This window comes from Ceratotherium simum, chromosome 3, assembly GCF_057802395.1.
Source record: "Ceratotherium simum simum isolate JZ-2026a chromosome 3, ASM5780239v1, whole genome shotgun sequence".
In the NCBI taxonomy this organism is placed as follows: domain Eukaryota; kingdom Metazoa; phylum Chordata; class Mammalia; order Perissodactyla; family Rhinocerotidae; genus Ceratotherium; species Ceratotherium simum.
In genome coordinates this window covers 35324585-35342245 of record NC_141902.1, presented here as the reverse complement: position 1 = coordinate 35342245, position 17661 = coordinate 35324585, and the positions used below count along the sequence as shown (strand labels likewise).

General features: G+C 37.0%; 1 long non-coding RNA gene across 1 annotated transcript in view; it reads left to right on the top strand.

The window, feature by feature from the left end:
• The first annotated feature begins 1948 nt into the window (after nt 1-1948).
• LOC147917524 (uncharacterized) overlaps nt 1949-17661 on the top strand; it is a 69859-nt gene continuing 54146 nt past the window's right edge. The window contains exons 1-2 of the long non-coding RNA XR_015551715.1: nt 1949-2344; nt 2639-2752. This is a non-coding gene — a long non-coding RNA (uncharacterized LOC147917524). The remainder of the gene's footprint in view (nt 2345-2638; nt 2753-17661) is intronic.

The window sequence follows — 17661 nt, the reverse complement described above, 5'->3', positions numbered from 1 at the left end:
ATGCTAAAAATATACTTTTAAATTACATTGAGGTTATGGCTTAAAGCCAGAAAAATCAACGAATTTTTATCTTAGCATCCTTCTCTATTCCCTTGAGATTAATTAATATCAGGAATTTAATTAATTTGTATTGTCAGCAGTCTTTTGTGCTTATTTTGAAGAATATGGTTCAAGAAGATGCTCACCCGGAAGGACTTACGTGAAAACTGTTTCAAACTCTATTCAGAACCTAAGTTTACTACTTTATTTGTATGTGACGTTAAATTTCCCTTCTCAAAATAAACACCATACCATCTGGGATTACAATGATTTTTTATTTTTAAACCAAAAATCTAGCATTGTTTGAAATCTAGTTTATTTCACACCTTTCCAAGGCTCTCTTTAATGCAAGCAGGTAGGATCCCTAATCTTCGCATCCTGCTGCAACCCAACAGTTACTAATATTCACATGTGTGTTTTGGTGAAAAAGTAGGTTGCTCTTAGCGAGCATGAGGCAAGGTTTTAATTTGTAGCTGATAATTTGCTACTGGAAGCTTAGCCTGATTAGTCTTCTTACTGCACCAACAGTTTTTGAGGTGGTGTGAATTACCTGCTGTGTATGTTTTTACCACTCACTCAGGGATGAAAATGAATTACAACCTAGCCCTCAATTAAAGCTCGAAATAAGCAAACCTCAAACTTCTTTTATGTCTGCACTTCTAAAGAACAGAATTAGTTGCTTCTGATATCATTGGAATTGTAATTCACACTCTTGGAAATCCTGCAATGGATCTTTCAGTCCACTCAAACAAGCACATCTCAGCTGTTACCCAATTACATTGCCTTTGCTCCAAGTCAAATCATCATCCAACAGCTGAGAATTGAAACAAACTCCATTTGTGAAAATGAACCACGAATTTATCGATAATGCGGAATGTTTTTAAGTGTTAATTCTCCACATCCTACAGAAATTAATATGTTATTTTTGGTCCTATTAATTGTGAAATCTAGGAAACTGAGTTGTGGACTTTGATTTAATTTGTCCTTAATGCACTGTTAATTTTCAGCAGTGCTGGAAAGAAATACCTTTATGAAAACTTTGAATCAATATTTTTGGCACACTGTTGTTAGATCTTTTGAGAAAATGTCCATTATTTTTAACCAGTTTGTTACAAGTCTACAAAAGCTTGTATTGTGTTTGTTGGGTGAACTTGACATCTCCAAGGGGAACACACAGGCAGCCAAATAGTCTATAGGTTTATTCATTGGTTTATGTTCTTATTAGGCACCTATTGTGTTTCGTTTGCTCATGCCATAGGAAATAGAGAGCTCATTGATGTGGGGCCACTGAGTCGTGAGCCTAAAAAGAATTTTCAGGCACGAGACACATGTTCGTTTGTGCACTTTTATTTTGTGTTCAGCATGGGGACAGGACCCATGGGCAGTAAAGAGCTGTGTGGGCACAGGAACCACGGGCAGTGCAGAGCTGCGTGGGGACAGGGCCCACGGGCAGTGCAGAGCTGCGTGGGGACAGGACCCACGGGCAGTGCAGAGCTGCGTGGGGACAGGACCCACGGGCAGTGCAGTTGCATGGAAGTGTCTGTGCGGGGCCATTATACACAATTTTTAGCTGTTTTTACTACTCTAAAGAAATGTCAAAGGAAAAAGTATTAGGTGATCTGGTTAGTCTCAAAGATTAGGGCATAGGGGCAGATGAATAAAATGTGTCCTTGCATTCCAAGGTAAGGTGTGCCTCAAGGAACACGTAGGTAGGAGATTAAAGTCATTGATCACCTCCTGAGGTAAATTCCTTTGCTCCTAGCCCGAGGCGACTGAGTAATGAGAGACTGAGTGGCGACCACGTCTTCATGAATCCTAAAGCACTTTCATTCTACATAGGAAAACTCGAGTTATCCCACTCACTTTCAGGGAGAAAAATGTCTTGTGAAGGCATTGTGCTTGTGACTGGTCATATCTCCTGAATCTGCTGCTGTTCCACAAATCTCTTATTTTCCTCTGGAAAAAAAGAGGGATACCGGAGAATTTTCTCACCTAAGATCAGCATAGTAAGTGGCAAGAAGTAGGAAAAGCATGCAGGGACTAAAGCTGTAGCATGGTTTTCTGCTGTGATGATTGAGAAAGGTTAATGCTAATTGGAGAGTACCTCTTCATTCACTTAAAAAACAAAACAAAACAAGTTTGTTTTCTTGATGTGGCTGAGGAAACAAAAGATTCTATTTGAATTCTGAGAGAGGGAACAGAGGGCTGCTCAGCTAGAAGTGGATCACACACGGAGCTGTGTAGGAAGGAGAAGAATAAACAGAGAAGATAGAGCATGATACTTCCAAACTCCTTGATGATAGAGGTCTGGTTTTTTATTTCATTTGTGTTTTCCATAACATCTGGTTCAGGGCATGATTCACAACTGGTATATATTCTGGTTGCTTGATTAACACCCATGTTCTAAAGTGATAACTCTGGTTTACAAGACCAAAGGAAGGGCAGTTATGTTATATGCTGGAAACAATGTCTTTAGAAGAGTTTACCTTACTTTTGATATTAGCAGAATTGTATCAAATCTACCAACCAATTTTCATTATTTTGCTCTCCTTTGCAGTCATAAATTTCCTAGTTACAATTCTATTCTGTGATATCACAGGGAAGATGACATGTGAAGCTCTGATTGTTCATGTTCCTGGAAAGAGGAAAATGATCGTTCATCTAGTTCTTCCTCCCTCCTTTGCTATCAAATGACAAGATTGTTGATTAGCAGGTAAATATTATGCAATGTGGCAATGTTCTTAGAGCTCTTTAGTCTTAAAAATAGAGAAGTAGACTTTCAGGTAGATTGTAAATGGCAAATTAATGAGCTTAAAGAAGAGAGTCCTCTCTGATGTAGGAAACACATTTTTTGCTGGGCTTAACCTTCCTGGAGGTCTGTACGTTGTGACTTGATACTGTTTATGTGATGCTTTAATGTTTCACTTAAGAAAATCCTACCATTGGATTTTGTTTGATTTAATGTAATTATGAGGGTAAATTATGTCTCCTCAGATATGAGTTATATCTTTATTAATATGAAGATAATACCTAAGGAGCCATTCAGGGTGAGCCTGAAGTTGAAATTGGACCCCTGTGTGGTTGCTTTTATTGCCCGCATATTGGGTGGTAGTTCGAATAAGAGTTAAAATAAAGCCCTGTGTGACTATAGGTAAAAGATAGGCAGGTTCATTAACTCAGTTGTCTCTCCCAGGCCAGTAACCTGAGAACAAGCTTGGAATTGAGCAGAAGCAGGAGACTGATGTAGAAAAGAACACAAAGTTGTTTTGCTAGGCGACCTTGAAAAAGGATTTTCCTGTCTTTATGTTCTCTTTCCTCAGTCTCTCATTTACTCTTTCACTCCCTTACTTTCCCCCTCTTTTCTTTTTTTCTTCTCTCTTCCCTTCTTTCTCTTTCTCTAGAAAATTCACTGCCATATCTCACTTGTATATTATTATAGATTATTTTCCTCTAGTCCAGGCATTGAGTAAAATAACGTAAATCTATTATGTATTCATTTTAGATATGTGATACAACTAAGAATGGCAAAAGAAATGCATACAGCCAAACTTTTGTACATAGTATTAATGTATGGCTAGCATTTTTCTGAAAACAGGTGAATTCAGGGTCAGTTTTTACCTTCTGCAGGGGATCCCTAAATCAAATTGGAACTGAATGAGAACTTTAAGCAGCCCACTGATGCTCTGCTGCCCACTGAATCCATTGAGAGCATTTGGTGGCCTTAAGTTGACAGAGTTTTTATGATCTCACTTCTCTTTCTCTCCTGCCTCACAGCACATTAAAGTACGTTATTTATGCCAGCCTAATATTTGGGCATTTATCAATTACATAGAAGTTAGAAATTATGAAATATGATCTTGATATATCAAGCTGATTATTTTTGCAGCCAGCTGCATCACTGAACACAGAACTCCTCAGTTATCTCAACCTTGATTGTTTTTTCTCATGTCGATAAAAATCCCAAATACTCTGCAGGAGATAGCGTTGAGTAATGAGACACACAACACTAAAGGAAAGTTTTAACTGCTTATATTTAAAGTTTTTCTTTGGCAAAAACATGGAAATGTGAATGATTTCTGATTTGTATAACACTTAGGTGCATTTTGCTTGCCTTTTAGGCAATTTATTCCACTTAGCATGCGATAGCATATATTATCATAAATTAAGATGATTTTAAAAGATGGAAAACTAGTACAAAAAAACAATCCTTTAAAAATTCACACATGATTCTAGAGTATTTAGAAAGAAGATTTTGGAAATTTAAAACTAACAAGCTTTGTATTAATAGTGGTACAAGCCTACAAACCTGGCCCCATTCTCAAATAAAATAATAAAAAAATCAGTCTATTACCAAATATACAATTTTAATAAATAATGCACTGTGAGGTTTATGTCTTATTTTAAAAGAAAATCTTGAGTTTATTAGCTAGCTTTTGAAATTTGCACGGAAATAAATACATCTGTTCAGTCTACTAGCTTCATTGCATTGTTGAGTTTAGTATATGGGGTATGAAACAATATGGCCATCAAAACAGGTCATACTTGAAAAGATTTGCAGGCCTGTTTTGCCCATTAAATAATGAAATTATATCCCTTCCCAACCACATGCATAGAAAAAATCTGAGAAGACTGGTAGGACCATCTCTATTAAGTTTAATCAGTGCATGAGTGGAAGCCTTCAGAAGAAGGAATATGGATAAATTAAAATACTGTGGATAATGCCACATTTTGGTATGAGCCCTAATTCTGAGGAGTTCTGGGTTGCAGAACTTTCTTTCTCAGCTACTTACCAACTGAACAATCTTGGATTTGTCTTACAAACTCACTTTCTCATTCATGAGGGGATAATAATATCTTTCCTACCTATGTATTTTGAGGTGCAAAGTAAGAAATATGGAATAACTTTGGAAGATGTGAATCATTATTCAAATGTGAGGTATTATAAACTCTATTCAGATAGAAGAATTAAACTCATTGATATCCAGTTGGGTCACTGTATATTTTTCCCATTTTTTCCAACTTTTTATCTTTTACATGGACTCTAGGTCTATTTTAGAGTCAGTAATAAGTTCTTTCATGTAATACTGAACACAAAATTTGCTATTGTAATGTTGGTAAATAAGTTAGTTCATATTCAACCATATATCTATTTAATACATTTTTCTTAGTGCTTATTCCAGGCAAGCACCGTGTTCAGGCGCTACAAAAATGAATCAACCACAAATACTGTCCTCAAGAAGGTTACAGTTAAGAGACACAAAACATGTTCATTGTTGGGTCTGGAATTTGATTTTACACTACTTACAGGCTAATGACAGGCTTTGCTGTTTCATGAATGCTGGTAGAATACATGAAATTCCTGCATTGGAGAAAAAGGATTTTATTATGCACAGCACAACAAGAGGCATCATGTTTGTAGTGGCTCCCTTTGGCCCCTAAATCCCTGGGAGGTAACATGAGGTGGCAAGGTAGATACTGCACACGCAGAGGGTTTGTGTTGCAGCCAAGGAACATTGAGCTTTCAGGACCCACTGTTTTATAGCAAACAATAAGCAAACCTGCTCTTTGTCCTGGAGGAGAGATTACTTCATCCCTCCAAAATTGCTACAAATACAACCCTGAGAAATGGCCCCAGTAAAGAGCAGTAATGGCCTTGCCTTCTTGATGTACCCAGCAAGATATGTAGGAACACAAGGCACTCACAGAGGAGTGTCTCCCAATAGTCATAGGTAGAACGTGGCAAATGATGAGACTCAATAATTTAAGGGATTTTAGTCCCATTTCATGTCAAACACATAGTCAACTGCTTTCTCGTTTAATTTTTCTTATGGTCAGCTATTTATTGAGCTCCTACTGGTGTGTATGTCTCACGGTTTAGAACATTATAATGTTAAAGGACTTTAAGCCTGCAAGGTGCCTGGCACGGTTTCTGCTGTCTTATAACTGAATTCAAAGAGATTTCCTCACTTTTCATCTGCTTCTCTCTCAAAAGCACTTCCTGGGGCCTTCGCTGACCATTTTTCATCATAAAACATCCATTTTATGGCAACCATTTCAATATGAGATATCAAGAAGTCAGTGTCTGTAATTAAGGTATTTTTGGATTTCTTCATGAGTTCATGTTAGGAGAAATCACATTTAAATTTCATCTCTCAATGCTACCTGGATTAACAGATTTGTGTTGAAAGAGGTAGCATGGTGGGTTGATGCCTCTTATGACCAAGTGGAGATTCAAACTCATCTCTTTCCAGAGCTCATTGCATTCACCACTGCACCCTTGGAACTGGAACGCATGAGAGGTGGAGGACAGAGCTTCTTAGCCTTTTTCAGAGCCAATTTGTAAAATAAGGCTTCATATGCTCCCCCCAAAAACATGGACAACATAAATGAACATTCTACGTTTGTGGGCTTGTCACATTCAGAGTTTTCTCTTGGAAGTCTTCATTGTTGCAAGAATGTATAGGGAACAAACCGATCCTTCAAATATGAGTGAGCTGATGACTAAGAGAAGTTTGTTTTTAGAATTTGAAAAGGGCCTCCCAGTTTGCTGTTTGAGATCTTGGTGAAGATATTGCCCTTAACCAGCTGACAAGAGAGAGAAAAATTTAGTGAGAGAGTAAGAAAGAGAGATTTACTATTAAGTCAAAATACAGAGGACTGTACAGGAAAACCTTCCTTGGGAGACAACATGCTCTTCAAAAGGAAAGTGAGTTTGTTTTGGCAGGGGGCCTTGGAATTCTAGTTTGCAATTTAAATCTTTGCTAAAAATTGCATTTTTAAGGCAGGTGCTTGTCTAGCACAGGTGGTTACTGTAGCAATCACTATACCGACAGAAAAATATTATGATGGGGTGTAGAGAAACCAACGTAATGAAATCAAGTGAAAGAGAACAAAAAAAATTATTCACCTCTCTCTTCTTTCCTCCCTCACATACTCCTCCAAATAATTGTAATTTAATGTTCTTTTCAGAAGAGCATATTTATAACAGGGCACCTCAATATTAATCTTAAAACTCAGAAAAATAACTTGTCATTTATTTAACCCCAGCCTGATGGGAGGTTAGATTCACTACTGAAAGTCTGTTACAAATAGCCAGGACATTCTGAGGTCACCAAATGATGGCTGTCACTTTCGTATTCAGCCCAATGATGAAGGAGCTTTTAAATGTTTGGACATTCAATCTATGTAGCGCCACGACCTGGACATACCCTTTTACTAAACACTAGCCCGCTAAATCCTCTTAGAATGTTGTTTACCTCCAGATAAATCAAACCTGACAATGTAGGTTAACTTCACTGATTCATTTTTCAGCCACAAATGATTAATAATTTTTACAGAATGAAAGCTACAGACTTCTTATTATACGGTGGACTACAGAGAGTGATATAATTCTTAGATGTCATGTGAAATGCGAAGCTATTTTTCTGGAACTGATGTTCCCAGTTCTCTGCTAAGCACAGTAGCTACCTTTTCTCCACTAGAGGATCATCCAGCAGGAGTGACCTTATCAATTACTGTAAGTCAGCATCTTTCCCCCAGAGTTTGAGCAGGCAGTTCTCTGCAATTTGTACTGGTGGCCCAGGACTAAATCCGAATCCATTTCCAAGCCTAAGCATGTCACATGCTGTGGCAGGGAAAGACATGTTGCTGCAGTAAGCAAAGACGTGGGCTTTACGAGGAGAGCTTTGCTGGCTGACCAGAAACCCCACACAATGAGAAAGGCTAAAACGCAAAGAAGGAAAATGAGCAGAAAAGGGAAAAAGAACTCCTTCTCTCTTGGGCCCAGGATGTTTTAACCCTGGAAAGATTAAGTGGTGGATTTTGCCAATGTTTATTTCACTTCTGTTTATGTTGGCCAGTTCCCCTTCTCTGTTCACTACCTACCCAAATAGTTCTGGAGTTCATTGTGGTTTTAATAAAGATTAGGAATTCAGGTCAGCAAATGTTTCTGCCACAGGTGTCTTCAAAGTCACCTGCAGCTTGGTTAGCACAGTGAGTCTTCTGCAGCTCCCCTTAATATTTCCCCACCTACTCTTGCTCTGACACTGTGTAAATAATATTTTCCATTATGTCGTATTCCCAGGGTAGCTGAGCTTGTGAATGGTTTTATTTCTTTGACTTCACATTCTGCCATTCTTGAATAGCTATAGTGGTGATAACATTTTCCACACTTAGAATTACTTTTTGGTGACCTGGAGGGGAGAGATTTCTCTGAGAGATATAGCACATATAACCTCTCTTGACATCAAGGGCACAGAAACAGTTGCTAAAATAGATGATCGATTACCTACTCTCAGCTCAGCACTTAGATTTTCCATTAGGTTCAGAAACTTCTGTTAGGTTCACGTTTGGAAAGTTTTGGCATTGGCCCTTAATATCTTTATCTGCTGGGATACACTCTTATATTCTTGCTTTGGGACCGGCTGCATTTGAAAAGAGCAGAGAAACTAAGTCAAGAATTTTTTTTTCCTGAAAATATATTAAAATCTTAATAATAATTCTTTTGGATTTGGTTGATATTCGGGTCGAAGCTTTAGATTAGTTCTCATTTTATCTCTACCGGTTTGACCATACGTATTCTAATCCCATATGAAAGCCAACATTTCATTCTTTCATAATAAAATTATGGTTTGCTATATAGTAAGACCTCCATCCATTATGTGAGACGTCGATTATGCAGACATTGGACACAAGGATGAAATGGCTCCTCTTCAGCTGTTCTTTTCTACTGTGTAATTATATAATTAGGATGTAGACTATCCATCATACAATTCTTTTTGTAATTCCATGGGAAAAACTACTGAATATGGACAACAGATGATTCCTAAACCTCAATATCACAGCTGGTTTACATTTTTTACCCTAAATCCCGTAAGTGGGCAGGCCATGTTACAGAACCCTTTCATGCCAAATTTCCTTTTTAAAAATTGAAACCACTTTAGTATTATCCAAGAGAAAGGGAGTATTAAAGAATGGTCGACTGTTTACCTGACGTTTATAAGAGTATCCACATTGTTTTTCAGTGAATTCTTTTCTTTCTCTAAAAAAATATTCACCATATTTAATCCCCATTGTAGTTTTTCCATCCTATTTCTTTTTTGTCATTATGCATGTTTTCCACTTAACTCTTATTTTCCCCTTTCTATTTAATACCTTCTCTATTATTGTCCAACCCATAGACAACCTACATTTTAGTTTAAAGTATTCTAGATTCCCTAAGCAAGATCTCACACCAAGTCATCCTCTTTTTAGTACCCAATTTGTCTACCATCAACCTTGTATCACTTTACCTCTCCCCAAAAATACAAAAAAGATTTTTCAGATTCAATTCAATTCAATAACTTGGATTAGTGATTAAAAAATCCACTAAATATGTTTAACAGAATTGTTCTTAAATAGGTTTTTAAATTATTAACATAATAATATCATAACATAAATTGAGAAAAACTGGGACTTATTTTGATGTAAGAATATGGGTCTCCTGCTATCATAAATCTGGATCAGTGGAAAGACAGTAGGTTATAGTCAGGGGATGCACTTTTAGATTCATTTTTGTACATAATCCATAGTGAGAATTAGGCCGAGTCTCTTTGCTCATTGCTTAAGTTTTTACGGCTATAGAATGGGAATACATTAGAGGAATAAGATACTTTTTCACTCCAATTCAGTTCAGTCAGCATGTGTTGAACATCTGTTCTGGGTGAGATACTCAGCCAGGTACATTGGGATAAATAGAATTGCTTACATCATGGCCCCTGTCCGTCAAGCTGTTTATAATGTAATTGGGCAAATGGGCCTAGCAGCAACTAACTAATAAAAGACAGATATTTTAAGTGTCACTATAATATGTAAACACAGCATGGAGACAAATATGAATAATTTCATTTGGAAAGATGTCTGCTGTGGCTAAATGGAAGAGTTGATGTTGGAAATGAGCCTTGATCAATAGATATGGGTTCGAAATGCAGAGAGAGAATAATATACTGTAGAATGGGAGAGTAGTGGGAGCAAAAGAACAGAGGCAAGAAAGTTCAGGAAACATTTAGAAAATTAGAAATCTGATGAGAGATGAGATTGGAAAAGCATAATTTCATTTCAATTATATTTTTATTTACGGAGGTTCTGTTTCTTTTTTTCAAATCTGTTTTGTCCTGTATAGTTTATTATTCTTTATTCTACTTTCAAGCTTTAACAATTCTTTAGGTATACTAAACATGATGTTTTATAATCTGTGTGATAATTACAGTACCTAAAGTCTTTATAGATTAGGCTCTGCTCGCTACAGTTTTTGCTTACTCCCACTCAAGGTGGTTTGTTATGTGTTTTTAGATTTTTGACTATAAGCAGCTCGTTTCCTTAGACCTGTAACTATGGGAGTTCTTTGAGGACTGAATTGAACTAGGTTCCTCTGGAGAGGATTTGCCTTTGCTTTAGAGAGTTGTTTGGTGGTACTACAAACATGAGACCACTTTAAGTAAATTATTCATTTAGAGGTTTTGACTACGTAGGCATCGGGAATTCAGATCTATAAAACCATGAGAGGAGCCCACATGTGCTTCTTAAGGCAGATTCCCCTCCTTCCACTTCTGCACCAAGATCATTATAGATAAATTTCCTGGCTTTCTCCTTCTGTTTATTTCTTGTTCACCCTTACACTATGTGCAATGCCCTTTAGAATCCTAAATACATGTGGGGGTTACCCATCCTTACCTCTGGCTGAGGACTATGCTTCATCTACTGCCTCTCAGGGATGGTGTAGTCATTACAGAGGAGCTCAACATCATTAGGGATCAGTAGAAAACTCTCTGACAAATGGAGTCTTTGGTAATTGCTTACCTACCAGGATTCTCTCTTTCACTTTGTTTTACCTTCTGGAATATCCTTTTATGTTAGCTCAGCAATTAATTTCAAAAGATTGTTTTTACATCTTGTTTAGTGTCTTAGTTGTTTTAGCTGTGAAGTTCATTCAGAGTATTTAGTCTGCTATGCACCAGAAATGGAAGTCATAAAAGTAATTCTTAGGCCAACATTGAGATTTTATTTTTAGCCTAAAAGTTTAGATAGTATTTTAGAGTTAATAGAAATCCACTGATTTTTTTTTTTTTGAGGGGTAAGTGATATGCTTAGAACTGTTATTAGGAAGGTGAGCCTGGCAGTGTAATATCAGAGACTTGAGATGAGTTAGATATTTATATGATTTAGATAAAAGATAAAAAAGCGCGATCTGGGAGAGTGGCATGGAGAAAGAAAGAAAGTCTTAGATTGAAAAGAATGTATCTGAGAAATTATCCTTTTTTTACTGCTTAAACCAACTTGTTGGAATGTAGACTAAATAGAAATATTGTTGAAGATATTAACCATGGGGGGGAGGTCTGGGGAGCTCTATCAATGTGAAGTCTAACCGAAATGCTAATAAAGTGTCTGAATGCTGCCCTCTCGATTAAAATAAGGACATATTCATGTAATTGGACTTTCTGAGGAAGAATTCCACTAGCAATTATTCTTAGTCTGAGCTTATTTGGGTAGGAGAGTTCGAAGCTACCTTGAGGTGTGACAATTCAGGGAAAGACCACCTTCTTTTTTAATCCAGGAAGCATCTTGCTTGTGTAGTGGATTCCAGATGGAATTAAATAATTACTCTTAATAGACTGAAAATAGATCACAAATTCAAATTTAATCCATGCTCTAAATTGTAATCTTCCTTTCATACAGCAATCTGAAACAAAATTTACTTTTGCTGAGCAACAAGAAAATGAAGGGGACAGAGCCACAAAGAAGCTAGAGGTGATTAATACACGGGAAATAATATATCTCATTTTGTCATCGTTCATAAAAAATTATCAAGGAGTTAGATTTAAGGTGCTGGATTCTGATGGCTATGTTTGCTGCAGAGAACATGGTATTTATTTAGAGGATAGTCTTCAGATTTCAAGCTCACAAGGCTGTCTTTCTGTGGGATGTTCATAATTAAATTCCCATAACCATTTTGAAGTAATGGATTGTATATTAAAAATTCTTAGAATTGAAAACTTTAGAGATCATTTCTTTAGACTTCTCCTTCCACTGGGATGGAGTGTGGGCTTAAGGAAAGAATGGTGGTGGTGGTGTTGGTGGTGTTGGTGGTGGTAGTGGTAGTTTTGGGGAATCTAGAGTTAGAAACACTTGGCTTCAAATCCTACCTCTGCCTTTGACTAAGTATATGATCTCGGGCAAGTGACCTTTCCCTGTAAACCTCAGCTTATTTGTAAAAACAGGAATAACGATACTGTTTCACAGAGTTGTGCTGAATATTGTGATATATTTATACATATGCCTAGCACAGTGTCTGCCACATTATAGGTACTCAGCAAACAGTAACTATCGTTACTGTTATTTCTACATCACATGCAGCTTCTCTTTGAATATCTCCCATGATATGGAACTTACCATGATGTTCCTGTTACATTTTTGTTGTCAATTTTCTATTGAGTAAAAAATTTGCCCCCCTGAAATTGCCATTCTTTGATCCATGTTCTGCCCCATGAAATGGCAAAGGATACATATATTCTTTCTTCTGGAGAACAAACCTTCAACTATTTGAAGATAGAGGTGATAGAGAGGGAATTATTAATTGAGCTATGTCTCTGGGACTACTGAAAGTGATGATCTTCAGAGACTAGGTGGAGGGACAGTCTCCTCTTCCATTATACCAGGTGGAAATAAAGGGAGTCTAGGGAGAGGTGTAGACATATTTGCAAGTTTTCTGAAAATTCAGGAGCTTCTTTTTTCTATGAAGTAAGGTCTTCAGCTAAGAGAGAGAATATCTGTGGTGGGGTTAGAAGTTTTAGGAAAGTAGGAAAGGTTTGAAACTATTTCTTTGCAGAAGTAGACTGACAGCTGACTGGGAAATGTCAGGCAGCCTTGAGGGTCCAGCTGAGGTTGAAGACCTGTTGTTAATATTTTTGCCTGTTGCTTGGTTGTGCTTTTTACTAGTTGCATTGAGTAGCCTGAATGGAGGCCAGAGTTGGTGATACTTGAGTTGGTTAAGTTTGAAAGTTTTCCAGGCAAGTGGAACAAATTATTGATGTAGTAGATTTGAGGAAGATGGCAAGGGAGTGCTCAAGTATTGCACCATGGACTCCAAGTTAAAAGAGAAACAGTAAAGATAGGAGGTGGTTGATAGGTAAGGAGAGAGAAGTGGAATCAAGAAGCTAGAGGTCTCTCTGAGGTTGGAGGGTAATATAAGCAACTGACATCCATTTACTAAATGTATATTTTGTGCCCAGCACTCTGGTCAGATATAGGGTAGTGAGATAAATATTAGATGGGGAAACAAAAGTCACAGGGCTTACCCTTGAAAAATCAACTTTTTAATAAATATAAGTGGATTATTCTGAGCATTTGAAGTATTAGGCTCTTGAACACTTCTATAGAGTTTAAAAGGGGCCGAGACTGATGAGAAGCCATGGTTGAATGACGCTTTTACTTTTGTATCCTCAAAATGGCTCCATTTTGGAATTGGATCTTCTCCTCTTAATTAAGTTGAGTTTTAATGAGTACGTTTTTCTTTCTCTTTTGCTTTGCGTTGAAATCTTCCTTAGAAAAAAGTAATTCCATATTATCATTCCCACAAGCATCCATCAATTTAGTATTGAAGCTCTGATCTTTTCACTATCCATTTCCCTAGTTTTGTAGCAATTACAAGAACATAACGACACTGCCTGGAACTCACACGTAGGGTTTGTGCTTAATGGTGAACCTTGGAATTCTGTGTACATCATCACAGGTAGCATCAGTACTAGAATACTGTGCATAAAACTGAAGTTTGCTGTGTACTCCTGCTGTAAAATTATGTTCTGGTATTTTAGAAATATTTTGCAGCATAATTTTGATTAAATCTACTCCAACTTATTTAAATCCATGGAATGTAAAAAGACTTGTCTCTCCATAGCTTTTTTCCCCATCTTTACTAGGAAATGAGAAAAGATTATTTTTTGTTAATAGGCAGCTCATATGTATTTTAGAGTAATGTGATAGTGATGAGTCAAAATAAAATGTATTTTCTCTAAACTTAGTGCTAGTCCACCAACAATAATTCAGAAGTCGTAAAAACCTACACGATTTATAAAGTAGTCCTTATCTGCAATTCTAAAATGATTTTATGAGAGAAAGTTGTTTGAATTGAGTCAAACAGCAGGTTATTTTGGAGAAAAATGATTCCTAATTTTAACTAAATTCATTCATTCAAAAATAAATATTGAGTGTCTCCTTTACGTGGGGTTGGTTTCTTCTGAGGTCTCTCTCCTTGGCTTGTAAATGGCTATCTTCTCCCTGTCTTCACGTGCTTTTCCCTCTGTATGTGTCTGTGCCCAAATTTCCTCTTCTTATAAGGACATCAGTCATATTGGATTAGAGCCCACCCATATGACCTCATTTTACCTCCTTGAAGACCCTATCTCCAAATACAATCACATTCGGAGTTATGGAGGGTTAGGACTTCAAATATGAATTTGAAGGGGTACACAATTCAGCCCATAGGAGTGAATAAAGCAGATAAAGTTTGTGCCCCATGAAATTCACACTCTAGAAGGGGTTGACAACCACCTTCTGAAATGGTCAGATCGTAAATATTTTAGGCTTTGAAAGGCGCATAGGATATCTGGATTTGGCTCATGGGCCTTAATTTGCCAATCCTGCTCTAGAGTAGCAAATAAACAACTGGATAGATGATGTAATGTCAGATATTAATAAGTTCAATGAACATGCATAAAGCTGGATAAGTGCATATAGAATGTTTTAGATATGATGGTTGAGAAGAGGTATGACATTTGAACAGTCTTCTCTTCCAATGAAGAATGAAGTGACGGTCTTATCACTTGAATAAAGTGAAGGAAGAAATGATCCAGATTGAGAGAATAGCACATGCAACCTGCTGAGGTGGGAGCATGCATGAGGTGATTAAGAACAGTGAGGAGGCCACTGTGGTTGGAGTGCACCTGAACTGTATTCAACTGGTTCGTCTAAATACAACCAGTTATATGTATTTAAGCAGATTTCCCCCAACTAAGCCATATACTAAGACTAGCTGTAATGTTTTTAAATTCACTGGAGTACTTGCCTTTTTATTTTAATTCTGATAATGTTACAACACTGTATCTTATTAGAACACCATTTTAAATGTATTTAATGTGCTGATTCAAGGGGCAAGCAAACTTGGTTGCTCAGAAGAATTAAAAAAATGAAAACTCAGGCTTCTTAAATCAAAATCTTTTGAGACTTCAGCTTATTCAGAATATATGTGGAATATGAACCACGGATATTAAATCTTCTTGATTTAATAGGATGCTAGGGTTGTGCTGGAAGTTTCTAACAGAAAGGCCGGAGCAAGGAAGGCAATTCTTTCTCTGGCAGGGGCTGGTCACTCTGGCATTTGACATGCCCTACTTGGTCTTGGAGAGTTCAAAGTATACCACTCTCCCTGCTGCTCCTGACATATTCCCTCAGACCCCGTCTGATATTTAACGTGAGTTTTGACATAATCAAATTTCTTAAAATCAGTGATAAAAACATCTCAAAAGCAGCTAGGAAAACATTTTTGTTATTATATCTTCAAATATTTTTTCTGTCTTTCACCTGTCGTTTTCTTCAGTAATTTCAATTACATGTATATTAGGCCTCTCGAAGTTGTTCCATAGCTTACTGATGCTCTTTTCAGTATTTCTTGTCTTTTCTTTTCCCTCTGTGCTTCCTTTTACATAATTTCTACTTTACTACGCCTTCAAGTTCACTAATTTTTTCTTTTGCAGAGTCTAATCTGTCATTAATTCCACTCACTGTGTTTGTTTATATTTCATACATTGTTATTTTCAACTCCAGAAGTTTGATTTTTGTCTTTTATGTGTCTCCTTTAAATGTTCAAACTTTCCTCTACCTTTTTTTTTGTTTGTTTTGTAACAAGATTCCTTTGTTTTTAATTTTATTTATTTTTGTTTTTGTTTTTAAATTTTTTGTTTATTGCAGTAACATTGGTTTATAACATTGTAAAAATTTCAGGTGTACATCATTGTACTTCTATTTCTGCATAGATTACATCATGTTCACCACCAAAATACTAATTACAACTCATCACCACACACATGTACCGAATTATCCCTTTCACCCTCCTCCCTCCCCCCTTCCCCTCTGGTAACCACCAATCCAATCTCTGTCTCTATGTGTTTGTTTATTGTTGTTATTATCTACTACTTAATGAAGGAAATCATACGGTATTTGACCTTCTCCCTCTGACTTATTTCACTTTGCACTATACCCTCAATGTCCTCTACCTTTTTAAACATATGAAATATAATTATAAAATACTATTTTAATGCCCTGGTATACTAATTTTGACAGTTGTTTCAGTTTTGGGTAGGTTTTGATTAGTTGATTAGGGTTATATTTTCTTGCTTCTTTGAATGCCTGGTGAACTTTGATTGAACATCAGACATTGTAAGTTTTACACTGTTGCATGTTGGATATTTTCATATTTCTATAAATAGTCATAAACTTTGTTATGGGATGTAGTTAAATTACTCAAAATTGTCATATTTTTTTGAGGCTTGCTTTTAAGCTTTTCAAGGTCCAACCAGAGCAGCCTTTAATCCAGGGTGAATTTTGTCCTACTACTGAGCCAATACCCTTCTGAGTACTCTACTTGATGCCTTGTGATTTACAAGGTTTTTGCTACTCTGCCTTGTGTTAAAGTGAACTATTCTTGGCCCTGTGTGAGCTCTGGGGATTGTTCTCTCATTTCCTTTTTGGGTGGATCTTTTCTTGGCTTTAGGTAGCTGGTTCCTTCGTATCATGCACCGATCAGTACTCAGCTGAAGACTCAAGGGAGACCATCTGTGGATTTGGAATGCACTCTGTGCAGCTCTCTTTTCTCTGGTACTCTGCCCTGTGGACTCTAGTTACATTGGACTCTGCCCACTCCCAGCTCTGTTCCTCAACTCATGAATACTAGGCTAGGTTCTATATAGTTCTGGTTTCCTGCTCACTGCACTGGGCTGGAAATTTCATCCAAGTAATAAACTGGGGCAATCTTAGTGCTCATCTCATTTATTTGCCCTCTTTTGTCTTGTGATGCCTAATGTCCAATGTCTGAAAACCATTGTTTCATATATTTTGCTTGTTTTTTGCTGTTGCTATTTCAGATGGAAGGGTAAATGTGGACCCTGTTATTCTCTGTTACTCCATTGTGTTGAGAAGTTGAAGTTCTCCACTCTCATCCTGGAAGTTTTTAAAGGATAGATTACTGAATTAATATGAGAATTACTGGAAGCAGCTCCTAACTCCAGAGAAGGTTCTAGAAGGATTTAAGGGAGGAGGTCAGGCTTCAACTGTCTACAATGGGTTTATGGCTGGGCTTTTGTCCCTAAGAGGATGTTTGCAGACACAGTAGTAGATAAAAGAAAAGACAGGGAGTATTGCTTATGGCATTCTATCCTAAGAGTACAAGGGAACCTAGGACACGTGTCATTTGGCTCTTAGGATCACCAATTATTTCTAGCCAGATTATAAATTTTAGCAGATCATTTGTTAAATGTGCAAATAAGAAAGGAGCACCTAACATGCAATAGAATGTTTTCCACAAATCACATCAAA